Source organism: Hevea brasiliensis, chromosome 4, assembly GCF_030052815.1.
Source record: "Hevea brasiliensis isolate MT/VB/25A 57/8 chromosome 4, ASM3005281v1, whole genome shotgun sequence".
In the NCBI taxonomy this organism is placed as follows: Eukaryota; Viridiplantae; Streptophyta; class Magnoliopsida; order Malpighiales; family Euphorbiaceae; genus Hevea; species Hevea brasiliensis.
The window spans coordinates 13,425,860-13,453,320 of NC_079496.1; the positions used below are offsets into that span (position 1 = coordinate 13,425,860).

The 27,461-nt window shown below is 36.7% G+C and overlaps 1 non-coding gene across 1 annotated transcript; it reads left to right on the forward strand.

The window, feature by feature from the left end:
• The first annotated feature begins 23,759 nt into the window (after positions 1-23,759).
• Positions 23,760-23,866, forward strand: LOC131179824 (small nucleolar RNA R71). The gene has a single exon (XR_009148710.1). It is a non-coding gene; the product is annotated as a small nucleolar RNA R71 (small nucleolar RNA).
• Positions 23,867-27,461: the final 3,595 nt, after the last annotated feature.

Sequence of the window (27,461 nt, forward strand, 5' to 3'; positions counted from 1 at the left end):
CCTACAGCGCATGGAGACCACAATCAACAACAAGATGCGAGCAATCGAAGATAACCTCTAGGAAGCCCACAACAAGTTGGACATGCTAATGGAGAGGTTCGATGAAGAGGAGCCAGCATCGCCATCATCACCATCAAAGACCTTTTAGACTTAGGACTGTAGGATAGGTCCTTTATTGTAAAATCTTGCATACCTTAGTCCTAGATTACAATCATAGGTCTCCTTTATTTGCTTTATGTCCAAACTTTTCAACGCTTAATAAATAATATGCTTTCTTATAATCTTTGCACGTTTTGTCTAATTTTGCATATTATGTTAACATTGAGGACAATGTCCGGTTTGAGTTTGGGGGTGTATAAGTGCATTGCATATCATTACATGCATATCATTACATTGTTTAAATTCAGCTATATTATTCTTGTATATCAAAATTCCAAAAAAATATTGAAAATTCTTTGAAAATTTTGGACTTTGAATTGTGAAACTTAGCACTATAACTAATTTCTAGTAAGCTAATAATTAGACTCCGCAGGATAGAGGAATGAACGTATCTGGATAGGCAAAAAGGGACTCTAAAATGTTTTTTGTGAATGCCCTAATCTCTTTAGCGGAACTAGACTAGTTAAACCCCTTCATAGCCATTAATCTGTCACATTGAACTTGTAAAATTAGGAGAACATTTTTGAAATACAAGCAAACCTAAAAATGCCTCACTAGCTCTAGAACATATCTCTTGGACCTATCAAGGTGAAATCCTAGCATATGCTTGATGAAGAAATGATTAAGGCATTCTTTGCTATAGCCTCATTAAGCCTTAGCCACCCCTAATAAAAATGTATATCCCTTGTAGCCAACTTGAAGCCTATATTTATCCCTTAGATTTTTCCTTGTTTACCCATATTATTTACCTAGCCCCTAGCCTAAACACCTACCTTACCCTTTTGAGGAAGCTAAATGCATAAGTAAAAAGTATATTAAGTGTAAAAAAAAAAAAGAAAATGGAGAGAGGATGTAGAACTCAAGAAAGAGTGCAAGTGTGCAATTGAAATCAAATCAAAATTTGCCTTTCTAATCCAGCAAAAGCAATGAGTTTGGGGGAGAGGACAAAAGGAACATAAAAAAAAGGAAAAAAAAAAAACAAAAGAGAAGAAGTCCCAAGATATGTATCATGGAAGCATGCTTGGCACTATAAAAAATCAAAAGCCCATTTCTCCATACAAAATTAGTAGAATAAACTTAGTATACTTGATATTTTATGCTTACATACTATCCTCATATTTGCATTCCCTAAAACCTTTCATTGGCAATCAAGTCATTATCCCTTTAGCCCCATTACAACCCTTTTAAGACCTTTCGATCTTTTGACAAGTGTATGCTACATTAGTGGAGATAGAAAATTGAGTATGCCTATGGAGTTGGAATTGAATCACTTCACTACAATTACCCACAATAGAGGCAAATTTGGGGGAGTAAGTGTTTCTCAAGTCTATCCTGATAAAACAGGTTATTTGTGATTTATTAATGGCCTTGTAAAGAGGAATAATTAGTTGAAACACTATGAAGGGAGGTGAAGTTCCAAACATGCAGCTATTAAAACCCTTATGCCTTGAAAGAGGGTCATTGGCATGAAAGATTGGAAGAGTTCAATTTTGTGCTTATAAAATTGTTGATTATATTCCTAAGTATCCCCTGAAATGTGTTTTAAAACAGAGTTTTGTTTTGCTTGAGGACAAGCAAAAGTTTGAGTTTAGGGCTATTTGATACACTTGAATTGTATAGATGTTTTTAAGCACATTTGTATACTATCTCATAGCATTTAGGTAAATAATCTCATGCATAATAGTTGATTTCATTAGTTTTTGTAATTTCTATTGCCGAGCCCTTAATTCCATGTTTTCTGCATCATTTCAGGTGTTTGGGTGAAGCCCCAGAGTATAGGAGTGCAAAAGGGAAGCCTGGAGAGGACAAGAGACTGAGAATTGCTACTGATACAAAGTATACGGGTCGTGTAAGCCAAGCCCTAGACCCGTGTAACCTTCTGCCAAAAGAAAGCTAGAGAGCCAATGGAGAAACAAAAGTACACGGGTCGTGTAATTGGACCCGTGTAATCTGCAGGGACCCGTGAAAGTCTCTACCGAGTACAAGCTTGAAGAACTTTCTGAGAACAAAAGTACACGGCTCATGTAACTAGGTCCGTGTAGCCAGCGCAGACCCGTGTAAGTCTCTGTGCTAATGTAAGACTCCGCAATTTCACTCCAGTAAGTTACACAGCCCTACATGTTAGGACCCACATAGTGACACACAGGCCATGTATCATGCGGCAGCCAGTTTTCAAACCCAAATTTCTGCTCTTGTTTACACATTTAAATAAGACTCCTAAGGCTTTGGGGACTCAAAATGACCTAAACCTAGAACAACTATTATAAATAGAAAGAGAAAACATCCCAAAGGGGGGGGAGGGGGGACAGCACCTTTTAGGAGTTTTAGAGAGACTCACATTCTGCACTCTCTCCAACCGTCTTGAGGAGAGGAATATCAGTATCAAAAGGAGTTTTCCAGCTGAAGCTCCACAAGATCAAAACTGCAAATTCTCTTCGATTCCTTCATTCCATCTCCATAAACGGATTTTTATTGTTTTATTTCTTCCATATGATTTTCTTTTTACGGTCTTTACCTTTTTATCATGATGTTTGCTGAACTCACCATGAGTGAGTAGTTTTCTTATTCTGGAATTGGGAGAGTAATGCTTGTAATCATTATTATGGATGAACACTAAGTTTTATTTATTGGATTTGAGATTTGTTCCTTGATTTAATTTCTTGTGATCTTAATGCATGCTAAGTGCTGGTACCCACTTAGTATTTATTGTAGATATTAATTAAAGGACTGAAAGGTGAAGATTAATATTAGAAAATCAAGATCTTGAACCTAGGAATTCTGACCTAGACATAGGTTGACACCTTTGTGGAATTTGAAAATTGGTCAAAGACCTTAAAGGATTTTAATTAATTTGATCACCATAAAAGTCGGGTTTAAGTTAATTAGAATATACTCTAGGTGCCTTGAGAGAGGACTTAGGATAACTTAGGATTGATTTCCATCAAGGTAAACGATCCTTAATCCCGTAAATAAACGAGGTAACATCCCTAGTATGATTTAAGTGTGAAATCTTAATTCCGAAATTGTTTTAAAGAAATTATTTCGTTTTAAGTTTACCATTCAGTGTTTAAGGATAACAAACTTCATTCCCTAAGTATTCGATAGCCTAGACAATCAAAATTACTGTGTAGATTGGTACTTACTAATCAAATTCCTCGTGGGAACGATACTTTACTCATCACTTTATTACTTGTTAGCGATCCGTGCACTTGCGGGGTTATAAAACCAGCGAAACAATGACTCGTGTACTACGTTTCTCCCTTGACTTTTTCAGCTTTCCTCTGGCAGTAGGTTACACGGGTCTTTGTCTTTGCTTACACGACCCGTGTAAGTTGCATCAGTAACACTTCTCTTTTCTTTGGTTTTTCCAAGCTTTCCTTTGTACTCCTACACCTTGGAACTTTACCCAAACACCTGAAATGATGTAGAAAATATGAAATTTAGCTAGACAATGGAAATTACAAAAGTTAATGAAATTAACTACTATGCATGAGATTGCTTACCTAAATGCCATGAAATAATATACAAATGTGCTTAAAAACATCTATATAATTCAAGTGTATCAAATACCCCCAAACTCAAACTTTTGCTTGTCCTCAAGCAAAATAAAACTTTGTTTTAGAACACATTTTAGGGGATAACTTAGGAATATAACCAATAATTCTGTTAGCACATAATTGAACTCCTCCAATCCTTCATACCATTTACCCTCTTTCAAGGCATAAGGGTTCTAATAGCTGCCTGCTTGGAACTTCACCTCCCTTCATAGTGTTTCGACTAGTTATTCCTCCATGCAAGGCTATTAATAAGTCACAAATAACTTGTTTTATTAGGATAAATTTGAGAAACACTTTCTCCTTTAAATTTTCCTCTATTATGGATGATTGTAGTGAGTTTAATTTAATTCCAACTCCATAGGCATATCTTAATTCTCTATCTCCACTAATGTAGCATATACTTTTCAAAGGGTTGTAATGGGGCTAAAGGGATAGTGACTTGGTTGCCAATGAGGGGTTTTTAAATAATGCAAACATGAGAATAGCTTTCACGTATAAAGTCCTAAGTATACCAAGTTTATTTGCTGAATTATGCGTGAGGAAGAAGGGTTTTTCATAATGCTATGCGTACTTTATGATACTAATTCTCGAGACCCTTTTTTTTATGTGTCCCTTTTTGTCTTCTCCCCCAAACTCATTGTTTTTGTTGGGTTAAAGAGGCAAAGCATTCTTCTTAGTTTTGACACCTTCTCCCCATGCTTTCTTTTGTGCTTGATATACTTATCCTTCATACACTAGGCTCCCTCAAAAGGGTGAGGTGAGTGTTTAGGTTGGGGACTAGGTGAATGTTTGTGGGTAAACAAGGAAAATCAAATAGGTAAAAGCATAGGTTTAAGTTGGCTTCAAGGGATATATTGTAACTAGGGTGGCTAAGGCTTAGTGGGGCTATACAAAGAATACCTTACTCATCTCTTCATCAAGCATGTGCTAGGATTTTGCCTCGATAGGTCCAAGAGACATGTTCTAGAGCTAGTGAGGCATTTTTAGGTTTGTCTTTATTTCAAAAATTTCTCTTAACTTCACAAGTTCAATGTGACAAGTTAATAGTTATGAAGGGGTTTAACTAGTCTAGCTCCACTAAAGAGATTAGGTTTTTCACAGACAACATATTAAAATCCTTTTTGCCTATCCAGATACGTTCATTCCTCGATCCCATAGAGTTTAATTATTGGCTCACTAGAGATTGTGGTTATAGTTCTGAGTTTCACAAATTCAAGATTCAAAATTTTCAAAATTTTTAAAATTTTTCTAGAATTTTGATACACAAGAATAATATAAATGAATTTAAGCAATGTAATGATATGCAATGCATGAAATGCACTTGTACCCCCAAACTCAAATCAGGCATTGTACTTAATGTCAACACAATACGCAAAATTAAAAGATAGCACATAAATAATGAGAAAGCATATTATGTATTAAGAATGGAAAGGTTGGACAAAAAGCAAGTAAAAGAGACCTACGAGTGCAATTTAGGACTAAGGTATATGAAATTTTACAATAAAGAACCTATCCTATAGTCCTAGCTCTAAAAAGTCTCTGATGGTGACGATGGTGATGATGGTCCCTCTTCATCGAGCCTCTCCATTATCATGTCCAACTTATTGTGGGCTTCCTGGAGGCTGTCCTTGAGTGCTTGCATTCTATTATTGAAATGTGGTTTCCATACACTGTAGGTATGCGAGGACTGGATCTGTGGGTGATGGTGTGTATGGAGGCACTCGTGCGGGAGACTCGTGGTGGAGTGGCTCTTGGGCTTCCGCCTGTGGCTGCGAGGTTTCGCCAGGGCATTCTCGTGCTTCGTCACTCCTAGGGATGACGTTCCCTTCAGCATCATTCAGGTAGCAGGTGTTGCTGACTTTCTTACATATCCCCATGGATATGCAGATGGTTTAATCGATCTTTGATGTTTCACCAATGGAGTGCAGCCTGTGATGTCCTAGAACGAATCTGAAGTGCAGAGCGATGGTTGTGACAAGACCACCAAGCACGATGTGCCCCGTAGGTTGGTGAGATAGGCGGTGAAGGTGGTTGCACAAAAAGAAGCTGGTGCTGCAGCACTATCCAATAACCATACACCAAAGGAAGAAGAGCTCATTGGCATTCACCATGCCTAAACTATTACCGCAGCCCATGATAGAGTGGGTGGCCAACCGGTGCATGTAACGAAAGGTAGGGCTGGTGATACCTAAAGATTTTAACTTACTGGAGTTGTAAGGCTCCGTGTTTGGGGCTATAGAATGCCAGAAGTCAATGCTGTTGTAGACCATTCAGTTCTGAGGGTCTCTTGGTGTCCGATGCTGTCGAAGCCGAATATGGCATTGAACTCATCCATATTCATTACCTTGTCGACACTAAGGAGCCGAAATTCAATCCTACCCCTATCTTCCCTGTCGGTGGGCCATAAAGTGGCCTTGAAACTGTTAGTAATATGCCCTAGAGCATATCATTTAGTATGTATCTTGTACATAATTTTATTAATAAAAGGCATTTCCACTTTTCCGTTTACATAATATATTTATGTGTAATAGAAAAGGTCCATTGATATTTTGTTAGAAATATTATTCTTAAGTTGTTAAGAATATGAGTGACAATATTTCTAGCACAAAGTATCATAAATAGGTTCACAATCGAGGATACTTCATAATAAGGACATGACTTATCCAGAAAGATTGTATTCATGTTTATTCCCAAGTTATTTATATGAGATATAAATAAGATGGAATGGTGAGTCTCATGCCATATAACAAACATGATAGGCACTTATAAATGATAAGTAGGCCGAACCAGTGACACTTATGACAAGCACATGGAGTTTACTCTTGTCAATGTTTTGTCATAAATCATATCAGTGCATATAATCTTTAGACCTGAGATAGCATGATTATCTTGTATATAGGTAGTTTGAGTTTGATCTCGCTTTCATACTTGTACTATGTATGGGTATATGGGCATGTGTTGGCTCCTACTAGTTATGTATGGAGGTAAGTGTTGATCAAGATGGAATCTGTTCCTCTAAGTAAATAGAGATAAAATCCTATGTTCATTTAATTGTTCTTGATGTTTCAAGTTCTGGCACAGACAGATAGATTTATTGAGAAAAGAGTTTACGATGAGAAAAATCTTTTAATCAAGAACTGGAATTAAAAGAGAACATAATATTCATAGCAAATGGAGTTTGACATAAACCATGACTCCGGCTTGAGTTGGGATTTTGTATGAGAGAGATTCTAGTGCATGGTAACATATGATTATAGGTTCATTTAAGGTAAATCTTATTACTAATTGGGTGGCCATGGCATGCTATGCTAGGTGTTAACCATGGTCTATGAGGTTCATAAAATGATTTAGAGAAATCATTTATGGTAAGAAAGAGTTACGATGATATTAAGAGTTGATATCATGTCTCATTGCCAATTAGTGATGAGCCTAGTAAGTCACACACATACACAAGTTATCACCTATTTAAATATGATTTAATTAATTAATTAAAGAGTTTAATTGATTAATTAAATAGATTTGGTTTGCAATTAAATTGCAAAGTCCCTAGCATGACTTGAAACCAAATCTAGATTATTGGATGTGTAGTATAAATTAAATTTATATTTAAAGTGTTTAAATATGAATTTAATTGATGAGAAATTAATTAATAGAGATTAATTAATTAATTTATATTTGATATAAATTAATTAGAAGAAAAAAATAATTATTTTGGGTTAAGAACTCAAAATTAAGACACAGGGGCATTTTTGTCATTTCACAGTGTGACACGTGGCACCATGAGATGGTGACACATGGGATTACACATAAGCTTGCCAAATGTTTTTTTTTAATCATGTAAGATGATTAAAATCAAGATTAAATATAGGTTTGACACTTGACACAATGTGATTGAGTCACTTAAACCTAGAGCTAATCAAAAGGTGACATGTGGCTAGGGTTTAATGTGTTAACCTAGCTATTTAAGTGTGGTTATGAAAAGAAAACATAACCAGCAGCCTCTCCTCTCATTTGTCATGCCACTTTGAGCCTCTCCAGCTATTTCTCTTCATCTCTCATCAATTCAAAGAGATTAGCCATCAATCTCTTGAATTAAGAACACTAGAAATTGTTTCTAGTGTCCTGTTTACATCTCTAATCTCTTAAAAGGCAGAACTTGATTTTCTAATTAATAGAAAAAGCTTTAGAAGCTATTCAAGGGCTGCCATAGGTGTTCTTGGTGTGGACAAGCTAGAGGGACAACATCTGGTGTCCTGAAGACGAATCTCAAAGGCGCAGACACGCTGCAGCACATCAAGAGGTTAGTGTAATCGTTCTTGATTTAATCTAGGGCTCTAAAATTAATCTGATTAATTTTAAAATCTTAAATGGCAAATACAGATCCAAAAACATATTAAAAGAGTTTTAATATGTTGTTTATCATTGAAATCAAATAGATAAAAATAAATCTTGCATGGTGCATGTGACCCTAGGTGAAAATTTTTGAATTCAATGGTATAAACTTGTGTTTTTCACGCTTCCGTTCCTTCAATTGGTATCAGAGCCACTATATTTGCCATTTAGATTGTTGATTATATGATTTAATTGTGTGATTTGATCATGAGATGATTGATTCATAGCTGGTTGGATTAAGAGGTGTGGCGTCACACATGGTGAAGCCACCAATGGTGGCGGCAACAATGGTTCCATGGGTGGTTCAAGGTTTGGCTTTTAATTCTGCAATTGTTGTATGATCTAAGGCCTATTCTTTGACTAATTAAAGTGTTTAATTAGTTGTTTTAATCACACAATTAAATTATGATTCAAATCAGAATTTAAAAAAAAATGTTTGAATGTGATTCAAATCTGAATTTTAAAAGTTGTTTGAATGTGATTCAAATCTGAATTTTTAAAGTTGTTTGAATCATATTTAAATCTGATTTTTTAAAATTGATTCAATAAAATTCAGATCTGATTTTTTAAAAAATATTTGAATGTGATTCAAATCTGATTTTTTAAAAAATATTTGAATGTGATTCAAATCTGAATTTTTGAAGTTGTTTGAATGTGATTCAAATCTGAATTTTTAAATTTGTTTGAATGAGATTCAAATCTGAATTTTTAAATTTATTTGAATCATATTCAAATCTGGATTTTTAAGTTGAATATGAGATATTCAATTTAATTTAAGTATGTATGTTTTATTTAATTGTTAAATAGTGATATGCATGATGGATGATCATGGACTATAAAAGACCAATGTGATTGGATTTATTTCTTTTATGTTTCTTTGGGAATGTAAATTAATTAATTTATTTTAATTTATTTTGGGCATGTATTATTAAGTTTGTAATATTTTTGGGTTGTAATTTCATTTATTTAAGTTCTTGTAAATTCGCCTTGGTATGCCAAGGATTACTATGTAATATTGGATTGCAAGAAGTTCAAGGAGGTCAAGAGCATTGGTGGGACCAGTGGGAGGAATTCAATATCAAGTGTTGATTATGTACTCCTTCAGCAACTCTTGTAAAATGAATGAATGAAATGCACCTAGGAATGCCCTGATTCAATTCTTGGTGGCTCAGAATTGAATTCCTTAGAAAGTCCATGATCATACCATATTTACTGCTTATCCATGAATGCATGAGATGTATGGGAATGTATGCAATTATATGATATATGCATGCTAAATGGATAATGTGCAAAGTGAGACCTTAATAGTAATTAGGATGGCTATAAAATCTTCCAAACAAATGATTAAGTTGGAAATGATATAATTAAAGTAATTATAACATAAGCCCTCCATTGGGGCAATTATTTTAAGAAATTTTAAATAGTTGCATGAGATGCAATTAATTTAAGAGATTTTCTTAAGAATAATTGTTAAGCATGAGATGTTGTAAATATGTAAATGGTTTGGTGCCCAATATTGGATGTACCTGAGGACATTAAAATTATTTGCATAATTACTGGCTCAATGGGATCAACTTAACTAATGCAAGATAAGTCAATAATGGATGTACATGAGATTTTGATCATTAGGGGCTAGGTAAATGATTTAACCTCACATGAGATGTGATGTGCAAGGAGTTGCTCACTTATAGTTTATTGTAATTCCAATAATGGATGTACCTGAGGATGATCAATAGAATTATAAGAATTCAATCACCCACTAGAAATCCATCCAACTAGGATTTCCGTTTTCTACTTTGGAAGTGTAGGATTCGCTAAGTTAGTGGGAGGACCAATTTGATTAAAAGACCATAATCATTTTGGTTAATTACATGATACATTTACTAATTAATCTGGTTATTTTCTGCGATTAATTTTACGATAAAAATGAGCACAAAACAACCACCACCATCCAATATCCTTGCAAGCATACTTGATCACAATGAGTTGACAGGACCTAATCATGCGATTGGCTAAGAAATTTGAAACTTGTCTGAACCTTGAACATATAGGATATGTTCTAGATTCAAATGTTCTGGTCCCTTACCTCCAGAGGCCACACAAGAGGAACATGAAACTTTGGACAAGTGGAAGGAGCATGATATGAGAGCTAAGTGTTACATGCTTGCTTCCATGAGTAATGAGTTCTGAAGCAACATGAGAACATGCAGAGTGCAGTGAGATCCTCCTTCACCTACAAGAGTTGTATGGTGAGCACAGCGAGAATGCTAGGTATGAGATATCTAGACGGCTATTCCGTATGAGGATGTTTGAGGGACAGAATGTTGGGAATCATGTCCACAAGATGATTGGTGATTGAGCGATTGGAACATCTTGACTTCAACATGGATTTCCAACTACAAACGGATTTGATCCTTGATCCTTCACGAGTCTTTTGGGAATTTTGTGACAAATTTCCATATGACTAAACAGAATGCACCTTAGTGAATTACTCAACATGCTGGTTATTGCCCAAAAGAATATGCCAGTGCAATAAAGGAAAAGAGGTAGCTTTGGTTGCATCTTCTTCTGTGGAAAGTCCAACAAGAAGAAGGGCAATAAGAAAAAGAAACCTCGATTCTGGTCCTTCCAAGAAAATAGCTAAGCAGAAAGGAAGACTAAAGGCGATGGAGGCAAAGGAAAGTGTTTCCACGCCAAAAGGATGGGCCTTTGGAAAAGGCGCGCAGTATCTTGCTTCTCGAAGGACAAGAAGGATACACCTTCGGAAGGTATGTCCATATCTTGTTATTTAGATTACGATGATACTCATAGTTCATCTGACTTGGGTTTTAGATCTCGGTGCAGTTCTCACATTTCTAATGATATGCAGGAACTAGCAAGCGATGGCGACTTGCGTTTTCAAGATATTATAGTCCGGATTGGCAATGGCTCAACTGTTGAAGCTTTAGCCATAGGATCTAAATCTTTTTACATGTTTGGACAGGTTTTGTGTTTGGATAATATTTTATATGTACCTGATGCTTTTAAGAACATCATTTCTATATCTAGTTTGACTAGAAATGGCTATGAATTTCAGTTCACAGATGATGTTTGCAATATTTATTTTGGAAATAAATATGTTGGTTCGGGTTATATGAATGATGGTCTTTATTATTTGGATAATAATGACAAACACAAATTGAATGCAAGTGATCTAAAAGAATACAATGCCATGGTGAAAACCAACTCAAGTTCAAAATATATTTGGCACTTAAGGTTATGTCATGTTGCAGAAGATAGGATTGCAAAATTGGAGAAAATGGGGATTCTATCCTCATTGGGCTCTGAGCCTACTCCAACTTGTGAATCTTGCCTTCAGGGCAAAATGACTAGATCACCCTTTGTTGGACAAGGGCTAAGAGCTAAAAATATTTTGGAACTAATACATAGTGATGTATGTGGTCCATTTAAAGAAATGGCTAGAGGGGGCTTTCATTATTTTATTACCTTTACTGATGATAAATCAAGGTTTGGGTATTTGTATTTGATGAAATACAAACATAAATCTTTTGAAAAGTTCAAAGAATTTAAATCTGAAGTAGAAAATCAAACAGGAAAGAGTATTAAAGCTCTTCGATCAGATCGTGGAGGTGAATATTTGAGTACTGAATTTGATGAATACTTGAGAGAGCATGGCATTGTTTCTCAGCTGACTCCTCCAGAACGCCATACGGTGAATGGTGTATCTGAAAGGAGAAATCGTACCCTATTGGATATGGTACGAAGTATGATGAGCTATACTGATATGCCAATCTCCTTTTGGGGATTTGCATTAGAATCAGCTTTGTATATTCTGAATAGGATTCCATCAAAATCAGTTTCTTCCACACCTTATGAAATATGGCATGGAAGCAAACCAAGTCTTAAGCATGTTAAGATTTGGGGTTGTCCAGCTTATATCAAAAAGCTGAACACTGATAAATTGGAGACCAGATCAGAAAAAGGTCGATTTGTTGGATATCCAAAAGATAGTTTTGGATATTATTTTTATTTGCCTACTTCACAAAAGGTTGTGATAAGTAGAGATGCCACATTTCTTGAACAACAGTTTGTTCAAGAAGGAGGCAAAGGAAGGCAAATAGAGTTAGAATTGGAGAATTCTGACCAACCAACAGATCAGATGGATATAGATCCATCTAGTCAACCTATACCCATTGATGAAACATCTACAGCTGTTCCTCGTAGAACAACCAGGGTATCTCACCCACCAGTGAGATATGGTTTTCTTCATAAAGAAGAACAAGAGTTGTCTACTCATGAAGAAGTAGATCATGGAGATGATCCACTTACCTATGAAGAAGCTATATCAGATATAGACTCTTCAAAATGGATTGATGCTATGAAATCCGAGATTGATTCCATGTATAAGAATCAAGTTTGGGATCTTGTTGACCCACCTGAAGGTATTGTACCTATAGGGAACAAATGGGTTTTCAAGAAGAAAATTGGTTATAATGGAAAGGTAGAGACCTATAAGGCAAGGCTAGTAGCGAAAGGGTTTCGCCAAAGGCAAGGAATAGACTATGAGGAGACTTTCTCGCCTGTTGCCATGCTTAAATCAATTAGGATTTTATTAGCAATAGCTGCATACTATGATTATGAGATTTGGCAGATGGATGTCAAAACAGCTTTTCTCAATGGATACATTGAAGAAAACATTTTCATGGAACAACCTAGGGGATTTGAATCCCAAGATGGTTCCAAGGTATGCAAGCTAAAGCGATCCATTTATGGGTTGAAACAAGCTTCGAGGAGTTGGAACATCCGTTTTGATGAAGCCATTAAATCCTTTGGTTTTATCAAAAATGAGGATGAGCCATGTGTATATAAGAAGGTTAGTGACAGTGCTATCACTTTCCTTGTCTTATATGTGGATGACATACTGTTGATAGGTAATGAGACAGGTATGTTGACGACTATAAAGGTATGGTTGTCAAATACATTCTCCATGAAAGACTTAGGGGAGGCAACCTATATTCTTGGGATTCGCATCTATAGAGATAGAGCGAAAAGAATAATTGGTTTATTGTAACGATCGGGAACCAGCCACTAGAGGAATTGTCCGCTTTGGCCATAAGCCTCACGGTTTTGTCCCATAGGTGGAATGGAGAACTTCCCAGGAGGTCACCCATCCTAGGATTTCTCTCAAACGAGCACGTTTAACCCTGGAGTTCTTCCAACTCTCCAGGCCATTCCACCAAAAGGCGCCTCTAGTGATTAGTTCCCCCATCTTATATATCATTACTTTTGAGCCCAAGACCATCTCCGTGCTTTGCCGATGTGGGATTTGCCTAAGGGATCATCCTTTCGCAGGACCTATTTCCCCCCCTTTCGGGACTCAGCGTCCTCGCTGAGGTTTGCCCCACATCGCCCAAGAGGCACGCGAGTAACGATCGGGAACCAGCCACTAGAGGAATTGTTCGCTTGGCCATAAGCCTCACGGTTTTGTCCATAGGTGGAATGGAGAACTTCAGAGGTCACCCATCCTAGGATTTCTCTCAACGAGCACGTTTAACTCGAGTTCTTCCAACTCTCCGTGCCATTCCACCAAAAGGCACCTCTAGTGATTAGTTCCCCATCTTATATATCATTACTTTTGAACCCAAGACCATCTCAGTGCTTTGCCGATGTGGGATTTGCCTAAGGATCATCCTTTCGCAGACCTTTTCCCCCTTTCGACTCAGCCCTCGCCGAGGTTTGCCCACATCGCCCAAGAGGACACGCGAAGCTCGATACCAATTGTAACGATCGGGAACCAGCCACTAGAGGAATTGTCGCTTTGGCCATAAGCCTCACGGTTTTGTCCCATAGGTGGAATGGAGAACTTCCCAGAGGTCACCCATCCTAGATTTCTCTCAACGAGACGTTTAACCCTGGAGTTCTTCCAACTCTCCAGGCCATTCCACCAAAAGGCGCCTCTAGTGATTAGTTCCCCCATCTTATATATCATTACTTTTGAGCCCAAGACCATCTCCGTGCTTTGCCGATGTAGTGGTTGGAGCCCGATCAAAGGTCCTGCGAAAGGATGATCCCTTAGGCAAATCCCACATCGGCAAAGCACGGAGATGGTCTTGGGTTCAAAAGTAATGATATATAAGATGGGGGAACTAATCACTAGAGGTGCCTTTTGGTGGAATGGCCTGGAGAGTTGGAAGAACTCCAGGGTTAAACGTGCTCGTTTGAGAGAAATCCTAGGATGGGTGACCTCCTGGGAAGTTCTCCATTCCACCTATGGGACAAGACCGTGAGGCTTAGGGCCAAAGCGACAATTCCTCTAGTGGCTGGTTCTGATCGTTACAATTGGTATCGAGCCGCCGTGCCTCTTGGGCGATGTGGCAAACTCACGAGGACGCTGAGTCCCGAAAGGGGGGGAAAAAGGTCCTGCGAAAGGATGATCCCTTAGGCAAATCCCACATCGGCAAAGCACGGAGATGGTCTTGGGTTCAAAAGTAATGATATATAAGATGGGGGAACTAATTACAGAGGCGCCTTTTGGTGGAATGGCCTGGAGAGTTGGAAGAACTCCAGGGTTAAACGTGCTCGTTTGAGAGAAATCCTAGGATGGGTGACCTCCTGGGAAGTTCTCCATTCCACCTATGGGACAAAACCGTGAGGCTTATGGCCAAAGCGGACAATTCCTCTAGTGGCTGGTTCCCGATCGTTACATTTATCCCAAAGTCTATACTTGGAAAAAGTGTTAAAGAGGTTTAACATGCTTGATTCCAAGAGAGGATTATTACCAGTGAGACATGGTATCCACCTTTCTAAAGAGATGTCTCCAAAGACACCTGAAGAAAGAGATAAGATGGCCAGGATTCCATATGCTTCGGCTATTGGAAGTTTAATGCATGCAATGTTGTGTACTAGGCCGGATATCGCATATCTTTGTTAGTTTGACTAGCGGTATCAATCCAATCCGTGTTTGGAACATCTGGATAGTCAAGAATATCCTTAAGTACTTGAGAAGAACTAAGGATTTATTCTTGATTTATGGAGGTGGAGACTTGCAATTGGATGGTTATACGATTCGATTTCCAATCGATATCGATGATAGAAAGTCTACCTCTGGATATGTGTTCATTTGTAATGGAGGTGCGATGGTTGGAAGAGTTCCAAACAGAGCACGCATCGCAGATTCCACTCATCGAGGTGAGTATATTCTGCATCGATGTCGCAAAAGAAGTCGCTTGGATAAAGAAGTTCGTGATGAACTTACAGAGTTCCTTCCATTGAGTCAGCGTTCCACTACATCGTGACAATAATGGAGCGATCATACAAAGCTAAGGAACTAAGGTCTCACCAGAAATCCAAACACATAGAAAGGCGCTACCACATTATTAGAGAAATAGTTGGGCGAGGCGATGTAGCCATGCAGAAAATAGCATCAGCTGAAAATCCAGCTGATCCATTCACTAAGCCTATGTCACTGACTCAGTTAGACCGACATCTTGAGAAGATAGGTCTAAGATATTGTAATGAATGGCTCTAGTGCTAGTGGGAGATTGTTAGTAATATGCCCTAGAGCATATCATTTAGTATGTATCTTGTACATAATTTTATTAATAAAAGGCATTTCCACTTTTCCGTTTACATAATATATTTATGTGTAATAGAAAAGGTCCATTGATATTTTGTTAGAAATATTATTCTTAAGTTGTTAAGAATATGAGTGACAATATTTCTAGCACAAAGTATCATAAATAGGTTCACAATCGAGGATACTTCATAATAAGGACATGACTTATCCAGAAAGATTGTATTAATGTTTGTTCCCAAGTTATTTATATGAGATATAAATAAGATGGAATGGTGAGTCTCATGCCATATAACAAACATGATAGGCACTTATAAATGATAAGTAGGCTGAACCAGTGACACTTATGACAAGCACATGGAGTTTACTCTTGTCAATGTTTTGTCATAAATCATATCAGTGCATATAATCTTTAGACTTGAGATAGCACAGTTATCTTGTATATAGGTAGTTTGAGTTTGATACTGCTTTCATACTTGTACTATGTATGGGTATATGGGCATGTGTTGGCTCCTACTAGTTATATATGGAGGTAGGTGTTGATCAAGATGGAATCTGTTCCTCTAAGTAAATAGAGATAAAATCCTATGTTCATTTAATTGTTCTTGATGTTTCAAGTTCCTGGCCAGGACAGATAGATTTATTCAGAAAAGAGTTTCTAATGAGAAAAATCTTTTAATCAAGAACTAGAATTAAAAGAGAACATAATATTCATAGCAAATGGAGTTTGACATAAACCATGACTCCAGCTTGAGTTGGGATTTTATAACAGAGAGATTCTAGTGCATGGTAACATATGATTATAGGTTCCTTTAAGGTAAATCTTATTACTAATTGGGTGGCCATGGCATGCTATGCTAGGTGTTAACCATGGTCTATGAGGTTCATAAAATGATTTAGAGAAATCATTTATGGTAAGAAAGAGTTCTGATGATATTAAGAGTTGATATCATGTCTCATTGCCAATTAGTGATGAGCCTAGTAAGTCACACACATACACAAGTTATCACCTATTTAAATATGATTTAATTAATTAATTAAAGAGTTTAATTGATTAATTAAATAGATTTGGTTTGCAATTAAATTGCAAAGTCCCTAGCATGACTTGAAACCAAATCTAGATTATTGGATGTAGTATAAATTAAATTTATATTTAAAGTGTTTAAATATGAATTTAATTGATGAGAAATTAATTAATAGAGATTAATTAATTAATTTATATTTGATATAAATTAATTAGAAGAAGAAAATAATTATTTTGGGTTAAGAACTCAAAATTAAGACACAGGGGCATTTTGGTCATTTCACAGTGTGACACGTGGCACCATGAGATGGTGACACATGGGATTACACATAAGCTTGCCAAATGTTTTTTTAATCATGTAAGATGATTAAAATCAAGATTAAATATAGTTTTGACACTTGGCACAATGTGATTGAGTCACTTAAACCTAGAGCTAATTAAAAGGTGACATGTGGCTAGGGTTTAATGTGTTAACCTAGCTATTTAAGTGTGGTTATGAAAAGAAAACATAACCAGCAGCCTCTCCTCTCATTTGTCACGCCACTTTGAGCCTCTCCAGCTATTTCTCTTCATCTCTCATCAATTCAAAGAGATTAGCCATCAATCTCTTGAATTAAGAACACTAGAAATTGTTTCTAGTGTCCTGTTTACATCTCTAATCTCTTAAAAGGCAGAACTTGATTTTCTAATTAATAGAAAAAGCTTTAGAAGCTATTCAAGGGCTGCCATAGGTGTTCTTGGTGTGGACAAGCTAGAGGGACAACATCTGGTGTCCTGAAGACGAATCTCAAAGGCGCAGACACACTGCAGCACATCAAGAGGTTAGTGTAATCGTTCTTGATTTAATCTAGGGCTCTAAAATTAATCTGATTAATTTTAAAATCTTAAATGGCAAATACAGATCCAAAAACATATTAAAAGAGTTTTAATATGTTGTTTATCATTGAAATCAAATAGATAAAAATAAATCTTGCATGGTGCGTGTGACCCTAGGTGAAAATTTTTGAATTCAATGGTATAAACTTGTATTTTTCACGCTTCCGTTCCTTCAGAAACTCCCCAAAAACTCTAATGTGGTGTCTTGATATGCAGGGAATTGGAGTTGGGCAAACCTGGTCCATCTGATACTGTCAAGAAGTCCGTTGATTTCGTCCTACAGTCCGATTTGTTCTAACAGCCCGAAATCCATGTACTTTATAGAGCTTATTTTCCAGGTGTGAAGCAAGGTGTAAAGGGCTTTGTGGGCATCATCGCGGAATCTCCAAGTGATGGAGAATTCCTGCTATGCTGGCTGTTGAGGCTGCGGTGGAGGGGGTTATGGGGTTGCTTGTGGTGGAGGTGGGGCTAGGGCTGTTCGTGGGCGTTGTGGTGATGGCTAAGGCTGTGAGGATGAGGAGTCGCTTCCTTGCCTTAAGGAAGAGCCCATTCTTCTTGCAGGTCATTTTGCAGGGGCCATTGGTGACTTTTGAAGAGAGAAAACTAGGGTTTGGTGAGGGGAGGGGAGAGGAGATTTGAGAGATTTTTAAAGACTTGGAGGCATGGAGAGGAAAGGTTTTGGCTTGGGGGACGGTTTGAGGCTGAGGGGTGAATTTAAAGAGGCATTATGACTCTTCATTTCACTCGTTTTGAGCCTTAGGAGTCGCGTCTGTGACATTATACACGGGGCTTGTATCACTACACGGGTCCCGACATATAGACCCGTGTAACTGTCTATCCGTAATTTTATTACTTGTGCTAAGTTACACAGCCCATGTAATTTCGGCTGGGGATCCATGTAACCTTCTGTCTCATGAGTTACCTTGCTTAATAGATTACACGACCCGTGTAATTTTACCTCGAGGACCCGTGTAGCCTTCTATCCCTCTTAATTTCAAAAACTCTTGCCTCCCTCTATGATGCATGGAGCGTGTAGCGTTACATGGGGTACACCCGTGTAAGTTCCTATGGTCTTATGCAATCTTGGTTCCAGGTTCCAAAATGTCACACGAGGCGTGTAAAATCTTACACGGCACGTGTAATCGTCGTCTGGCCACTTTATATATATATATATATATATATATATATATATATATATATATATAACCAAAATTGAATGCAAGAATTAAGAGCATGGTTACTTTTCTAGATTTCACATTTTTTTTTTGGGGTTCCTACAAAATAAAATATGAACAAACATAAAACAAAATTACAATAAGAAAGAAAGAAAGGAAAATTGGAAATTTTGGGTTGCCTCCCAAAAAGCGCTTATTTATAGTCTTTAGCTGGATTATTTCCTCATTAGTCATGGTTTGGCTGGAGGATTATCGAGGGTGCAGTTGGCTCCCTTCTCTATGGGTTCTCCCAGGAAGTATGGCTTCAGTATTTGCCTGTTCACTTTGAATGTTCCTGAGGTTTCACTCCAAATCTCTACAATTCCATGCGGGAAGACTTGCATAACCTTAAAGTGTCCGGACCATCGTGATCTTAGCTTCCCTAGAAAAAATTTTAGTCTAGAGTTGAAGAGCAGGTGGTGGGTGTCGAATCCACCAGAAATTAAATTAACTGAAATTACCAACTATAAAATATTTTCAGTACCAAATGGTAAATCCAGGTCGAACCCTAGATACTGAATTAATAGATTTCGTGCACTTGTGTAATGGGGGGGAGGGGGGGTTGTAACACAAAAATAGAAGGAAGCAGAAATTCAAGAGCTAAATATTAAAATCTCAATTTAAACAAACTTCAGTCCAAGGTAATTCTCATTCCAATGCATTGATTTGATCATAAACAAAAGAAATACAATTATCTCTTATTGAATACTTAACGTAGATTTACCAAACAGCGAGGTAAACCCCTGACTTCCCTATACTCATCAATTTGAGCCCAGCACTCTTATTGACTCTAATTATTAACTGAGTTGGTATTAAGCAATCCTCATCAAATTAATAACTGCTTTAAGAAAAGGAAGTAGTTAAGCTGAACAACAATTTATGAAGCATAAATCATTTAATCCACCCTATTGTTTCCTTAGGTTATTATCGAAAACTGGGATCATAATCAATAAAATCTAATTGCTACTCATGTTCAATCTTATACAACAATTATGGATTATGAAGATGAACTAGCAATTGATCTCATCAAATAATCAACTAATAGGCCTTTTTAGCAAATCATTCAATAGATCAAAGACAAATAAATCAGAAAATAATAGATATTCAAAAAGACATAAATTAAATTAAGAACCTGGTCTCACAAATCAAGCAAAAGAACTTGAATCCCTTGAACTGAATGAAAAACTTAGCCAATCATGGCTTACAGAAAAATAAAAGAAAAACTAAAGAAGAATTCTAAAAGATGAATGGAGAGGCTGCTGAATCCTTTTTGGAGGTGTCTCTGGATCCCTCGGGCCTTCTTTAGTCGGCTACTAACTCTTCTATTTATATTAAATGGTCTAGGGTTAGGTTCTCTGTCAAAAACTACAATAGGAGCAGAATTAGGAATCTGACTGTCGACGGATACACGGATCGTGTATCACTACACGGCCCAGGGCCTAGGGCCGTGTAACTTACTGGAACTGAATGGGCTTGTTTCGCATGGGCACAGAAAGTTACACAGATCTCCAAGATTTACACGGGTTAAGTTACACGGCCCGTGTACTTTGTCTCTTCCTCGGTTCTCTGGATTTCTTCTGGCAGAATGTTACACGGTCTCTAAGATTTACACGGGTCAAGTTACACGGCCCGTGTACTTCGTGTCAACCACGCTTCTCAATCCTTCGACCTTTCCAAGTTTCCTTCCACACTATATTGCTCCGGAACTTCACCAAAACCCTGAAAAATACAGCAATAGTCAAATTTCTCCATTTAACACAATTATTTCAACAACTCTCTAAACATATGGCTAATAGATAACTATACTTTAATCGACTAAATTAAACATAAAAATACATTAAAAGCAATAAATGTGATGGGAGTAAAATTAATAAATTATGCACTTATCAAATTTCCCCACACTTATTCCATGCTTGTCCTCAAGCATGACTTAAATTCTCAATCAACTCCACTTAGAAGTTCCTTAACTTCACCCTATCACAATCATTCTCTAACAAAAGATTAAAAGTTTGAAAGAAGAGGCAAGTAAGGTAATAACCATCACAACAAATTCCATCAACACCATACCAATATATCAACAATTTTTCAACATAAAACATTAGGCTTGAAATCAATTAAGCTCACACAATTAGAGTTCCATAAAATTTTAAATCAATACATACCAAAACACAAGGTTAATTTATCAAGGCACAACAATTATAGCTCTTTGCAAACTTAGGGGAGATAGAAATGGGCTTTTTTTTTTTTTAAATTGGAACTTCTCTCTCGTCACAGTTACTTTTAACCGTCACCTTCAGAAAAGTACCTTGCTCATATCCTAGCTAGCTTTTGGCCTGAGAATCGACATGGGGTTCATGAAGACCCCTGGTTAGTTTGCTTAACTAAAATAGCGGAGCAATTTTCAAGTTCAACCTTTTATTTCCCCCAATTTATGCATCTACATATTATAAAGTGCCCTGATAGATTAAACAAAGTTCTAAAATATGCGTGACACTAGTTTAAAGCACACATAACTAATTATTTAACCATTAAATCAAGCCTAAATGATTTATGCATGAAAAAAATTTCTCTATGCTATGGAGAAGAGGGAAAATCCATCATTAAAGTTGCTATTACCTTGCCTAAAATTTCAAAAATTCAATCTAAAATAGAAAAGTCATTTCAAGGACAGAGCACTTCTCTCCGAGAGTTAATATAGAATCATGAATCAATTTTTTAAGGACAAATTTTATTATTATTATTATTATTATTATTATTATTATTATTATTATTATTATTATTATTATTATTATTAAAGCAACAAATTTCTCCTCCCCCACACTTAAAACTTACATTGTCCCCAATGTAAAGCCCAAATGCAAAAGAAAAAAAAATGCTAGAAAATAAAATAAGATAAGGGAAAGAAAACAAATCTGATTGTGGCTAACAAGCCACCCTTGGGTTGCCTCCCAAGAAGCACCTTTGTTTATCGTCGTTAGCTCGACATAGCTAAACTCCTTAATCCTCATAAATTGGGTTACTCAATTTGAGTTCCTCCACTGTATGTTCCTGAAACCCTTCATAAAATGGCTTGAGTCTATGACCGTTGACCTTGAACACCTTATTAGTTCCTAAACTTTGAATTTCAACTGCGCCATAAGGAAACACATTAGTAACAACAAAGGGTCCAATCCAATAAGAATGCAACTTACCAATCATCAGCTTCAATATGGAATTATACAATAAAACTTTTTGTCCAATCACAAACTGCTTCCTTATTTTGTCATGGAATGCCTTGGTCTTTTCTTTACAGATCCTAGAATTTTCATAAGCCTTTTTCCTCTAATTCATGCAATTGTGATTTTCTTTCTAACTCATCCTCAAAAACATCCTGCACAAATGTATTAACAACATTAATAGAAAAGACAGAATGATTATCAACAGGATACTTCATGGCATCAAAGATATTAAATTTGATAGTCTCTCCATCAAACTCCATAATTAAGGTTCCCTCATCCACATCAATTTTTGTCTTGGCTGTTTTTAGGAAAGGTCTTCCAAAAAGAATCAAAGCTGAATTTGATGAGAGAGGACTATCATCCTCCATATCCAGCATGTAAAAATCTGTAAGAAAAATTAATCCTCCAACCTGCACCAACACATCGTCAACTACTCCCAATCGGTAAGCATTAGAACGATCAGCTAACTGAATGATGACACTAGTTTCTTTCAAAGGACCCAAATTTAAAGTTTGAAAAACTGAATTTGACATAACATTAATAGATGCTCCTAAATCTGCCATTGCACGTTCAAATTTAGAATCACCTATTCTATAGGGAATAAAAAACGAACCTGGATCCTTACACTTAGGGGGTAATTTTTGCTGAATTAATGCCGACACATTTTCCCCCACACTGATCTTCTCATTATTCCTCAACTTGCGCTTTGTAGTGCATAATTCCTTAAGGAATTTAGCATACTTGGGAACTTGTTTGATCACATCAAGTAAAGGTATATTCACCTCTACCTTTCTAAAAGTCTCCAAAATTTCTTTTTCTTGTTCTTCTTTCTTATTTTTAGCCAACCTGCATGGGAATGGAGGAAGAATAGAATTATTAACCTTATTCAGTTTAGATTCAGTACTTACCTCAACTTCAGAAACTTCAGACTCTTTTTCTCCCTGCTTCTTCTTTGGCTCATGTGGAGTTTGGTTATCAACTTCTTTCCCACTCTGTAACAGTATAGCACTTGCATTTTCTCTGGGGTTCATGACTGTTTGTGATGGGAGCTTTCCAGAACCTTGAGCTTCTAGTTTACTCACAGATGAGGCTAACTGACCAATCTGCCTCTCTATGTTTTGAATGCTATTTCTGGTCTCCTGTTGAAACTGTTGTGTATTGTTAGCCAAAGCTTTAACAATTTCATCAAGTGACATACCTTGATTTGAGGGAGGCGGAGGTGGAGGTGGTTGTGGTTGATTCACTTGTGGTCTTTGCTGCTGGTATCGGTTTTGCACCGGTTGATTCCCATAACTCAAATTGGGATGATCTCGCCATCTTGGATTATAAGTATTAAAATAGGGATCATACCTATATTGTGGCTATCCATAATGTCCTACTGCATTAGCATGTTGCATTGATTCAACCTCTTGTAACACAGGACATATGTCAGTAGCATGACCTGATCCCGAACAAATTCCACATGCCTTAACAGTTTGCATGTTTCCTACAGCCAACTGCCTCACTAAAGAAGTTAAATCAGAAATCTGTTTCTCAAGGTTAGATGTACTTACCTCATTAACCTTCATGGGTGTGTGGTCCATTCTCATTCCAAACTGTTGAGAATTTACTGCCATGTTAGCAATCAACCTTCTTGCCTCTTTTGGTGTTTTGTCAACCAAAGCTCCTCCACTAGCAACATCTATCATACTGCGGTCCATTGGTAGAAGTCCCTCATAGAAATATTGAATTAACAGCTGCTCACTTATTTGATGATGGGGACAGCTTGCGCACAACTTCTTAAATCTCTCCCAGTACTCATACAAGCTCTCTCCATTTTATTGCCGAATGCCATAAATTTCTTTTCTTATATTGGCAGCATGAGAAGCAGGAAAATACTTCTCCAAAAATATCTGCTTCATCCCATTCCATGAGTTAACAGATCCGGAAGGAAGGTAATACAACCAATCCTTGGTTGTGCCTTCTAGTGAGAAGGGAAAAGCTCAAAGCTTGATTTGATCCTCTGAAACTCCTTGAGGTTTCATGTTGGAACACACAACATGAAATTCTTTTAAATGCTTATGCGGATCCTCACTTGCAAGACCATGAAACTTAGGCAACAAATGGATTAGGCCAGATTTTAACTCAAAAGCAACATTTAAAGCAGGATATTGAATACACAAAGGCTGTTGGTTTAGATTAGGAGCAGCCAACTCTTTCAAAGTCCGAGCAACCATGGTTTCATTTTCAGAATTTGACTCTGAGTCCGAATTTGAACTTAACTTCTTTGGAGATTGGACTCCTTCAGATGTACTCAGAATCAGCCTACCTTGCTTAGCCAATTTTCTCAACTGTTTAGCTGTTTTTTCTACTTCTGGATCAAAGATCAACTCACCATATTGAGAAGTTCTTGTCATAAACAAAAAGAAATCAAAGTAAAAACAGAAAAATGCCTCAAAACCCTTGAAAACAATGGAATTTGGCCTTAAGAGGGTGGGGCCAAAGAATCCTATGGATTGATTGGTCTTGATCAGAGCGTCATTTCCTTCAAAATAGGTATGGGCCGCCCTCCAAAGTCAACCAAACTCCTTAATGAACAGTAAAAGTAAACAGTAACACCGTAATTATTTTATTTTATTTTTTTCTTTTCAAAAAACCTGAAAATAGCAACAACTCACAAACTAAATTAATAACAGAATATCTAACACCAAAAACACGAAATCAAATGAACATCAGTCCCCGGCAACGGCGCCAAAATTTTTGGTGGGTGTCGAATCCACCAGAAATTAAATTAACTGAAATTACCAACTATAAAATATTTTCAGTACCAAATGGTAAATCCAGGTCGAACCCTAGAGACAGAATTAATAGATTTTCGTGCACTTATGTAATGGGGGGGGGGGGGTTTGTAACACAAAAATAGAAGGAAGCAGAAATTCAAGAGCTAAATATTAAAATCTCAATTTAAACAAACTTCATTCCAAGGTAATTCTCATTCCAATGCATTGATTTGATCATAGACAAAAGAAATACAATTATCTCTTATTGAATACTTAACGTAGATTTACCAAACAACGAGGTAAACCCCTGACTTCCCTATACTCATCAATTCGAGCCCAGCACTCTTATTGACTCTAATTATTAACTGAGTTGGTATTAAGCAATCCTCATCAAATTAATAACTGCTTTAAGAAAAGGAAGTAATTAAGCTGAACAACAATTTATGAAGCATAAATCATTTAATCCACCCTATTGTTTCCTTAGGTTATTATCGAAAACTGGGATCATAATCAATAAAACCTAATTGCTACTTATGTTCAATCTTGCACAACAATTACGGATTATGAAGATGAACTAGCAATTGATCTCATCAAATAATCAACTAATGGGCCTTTTTAGCAAATCATTCAATAGATCAAAGACAAATAAATCAGAAAATAATAGATATTCAAAAAGACATAAATTAAATTAAGAACCTGGTCTCACAAATCAAGCAAAAGAACTTGAATCCCTTGAACTAAATGAAAAACTTCACCACTCATAGCTTACAGAAAAATAAAAGAAAAACTAAAGAAGAATTCTAAAAGATGAATGGAGAGGCTGCTGAATCCTTTTTGGAGGCGTCTCTGGATCCCTCGGGCCTTCTTTAGTCGGCTGCTAACTCTTCTATTTATATTAAATGGTCTAGGGTTAGGTTCTCTGTCAAAAACTGCAATAGGAGCGGAATTAGGAATCTGACTGTCGATGGATACATGGCCCGTGTATCACTATACGGCTCAGGGCCCAGGGCCGTGTAACTTACTGGAGCTGAATGGGCTTGTTTTGCATGGGCACAGAAAGTTACACAGGTCTCCAAGATTTACACAGGTCAAGTTACACGGCCCGTGTACTTTGTCTCTTCCTCGGTTCTCTAGATTTCTTCTGGCAGAATGTTACACGGGTCTCCAAGATTTACACGAGTCTCCAAGATTTACACGAGTCAAGTTACACGACCCGTGTACTTCGTGTCAACCACACTTCTCAATCCTTCGACCTTTCCAAGTTTCCTTCCACACTATATTGCTCCAGAACTTCACCAAAATCCTGAAACATACAGCAATAGTCAAATTTCTTCATTTAACACAATTATTTCAACAACTCTCTAAATATATGTCACACCTTACCCCTCCGTAAGGCATAACATGATCCCGTAGAATACTTAATGAACTACCGAACTTCACCTACCGATAACTCATTAAGTACCCTACAAGGGATTTTAAAACAATTTTCTTACATTTTGGAAGTGGTGAGCATTTTGGTAGAAATTAAAAACCATTTATTCAAGTTTAAATACTAGTAAAAATTTTTGTCCATTTAAATTTTACCGCAAATTTTATAAAAATTTTGACAGATTTCCCTCTGTATTTTGAGAAACCAGTTCTTCAAATACCTGTAAAAAGCACTTCCAAAAGTTTTCCACAACTCCCAATCTCCAATAAAACTCAAATCAACCCAATTCAAATCACTTCAAAGCAATTTCCACAATTTAATCAAATTTGGTCATCACAAAATTTTTAATACTTCATTAACAAGGCATAAAGCAGAAAATTCATATTTACAAATATTAAATTTACAGAAGCAAACCCAAAATAATATTATTACAATTTATTTACAACTGCTCAATTTACATTGATACTTATGACATTACAGTATTTACATCAAAATAACCATAAGGGTATACAACAATACCCGTACAAAAGGGATCAAGAAGTTCTTGTCAATCCATGACTCACTCTCTTGCTTTCTCCTTGCTCTTATCTGCATGATAGAATTAAACTATCATTGAGTATAAACATACTCAGTGGTGCACAATAAAAATTTAAAATGCGATACATAAATCATTTATTGATGAAACATAATTTGAATACTTCACAATCACATTTCACAAATATCAAAGCTCATAACAACTCATTTTGTCAAATAATATATTAAACACAGTTTAGTCAAACAATTTCATAAACACAGTGTTGCCAAAATCATACACAACCTAAGCCATGACACAAAATTTCCGATCAATGCCGCATTGTACACCACGACAAAGCAATCTACAACCCCATTAATCGAAATCAATGAGGGAGGTGGCTAGCTAGCTAATGAGTACTCATCCGATCTACAACCTCAATCGGCAAGCGGAGAGGGAGGAAAATAAACGATCTCAACCCCATAAATGGAGGAGGAAATGTGATACTGTCATGCTAAGTGTGAACATAAAATCCATTTCAAACATTTCATTCAAATATTGCATACAAAAATCAAATCAATTTCCAAAGTTACAATTTGATCACAAGGTGGCAACACAAAAGTTCATAATTTCATACTGCATGCTAAATCAAATTTTCAAGGGTAAAATGCTTAAATAGGATTTATTGTGCACAAACCTGACTGGAGTTGCCTCTAGGCCTTGACGCAGTCTCTCCGAGCTTCCAATTC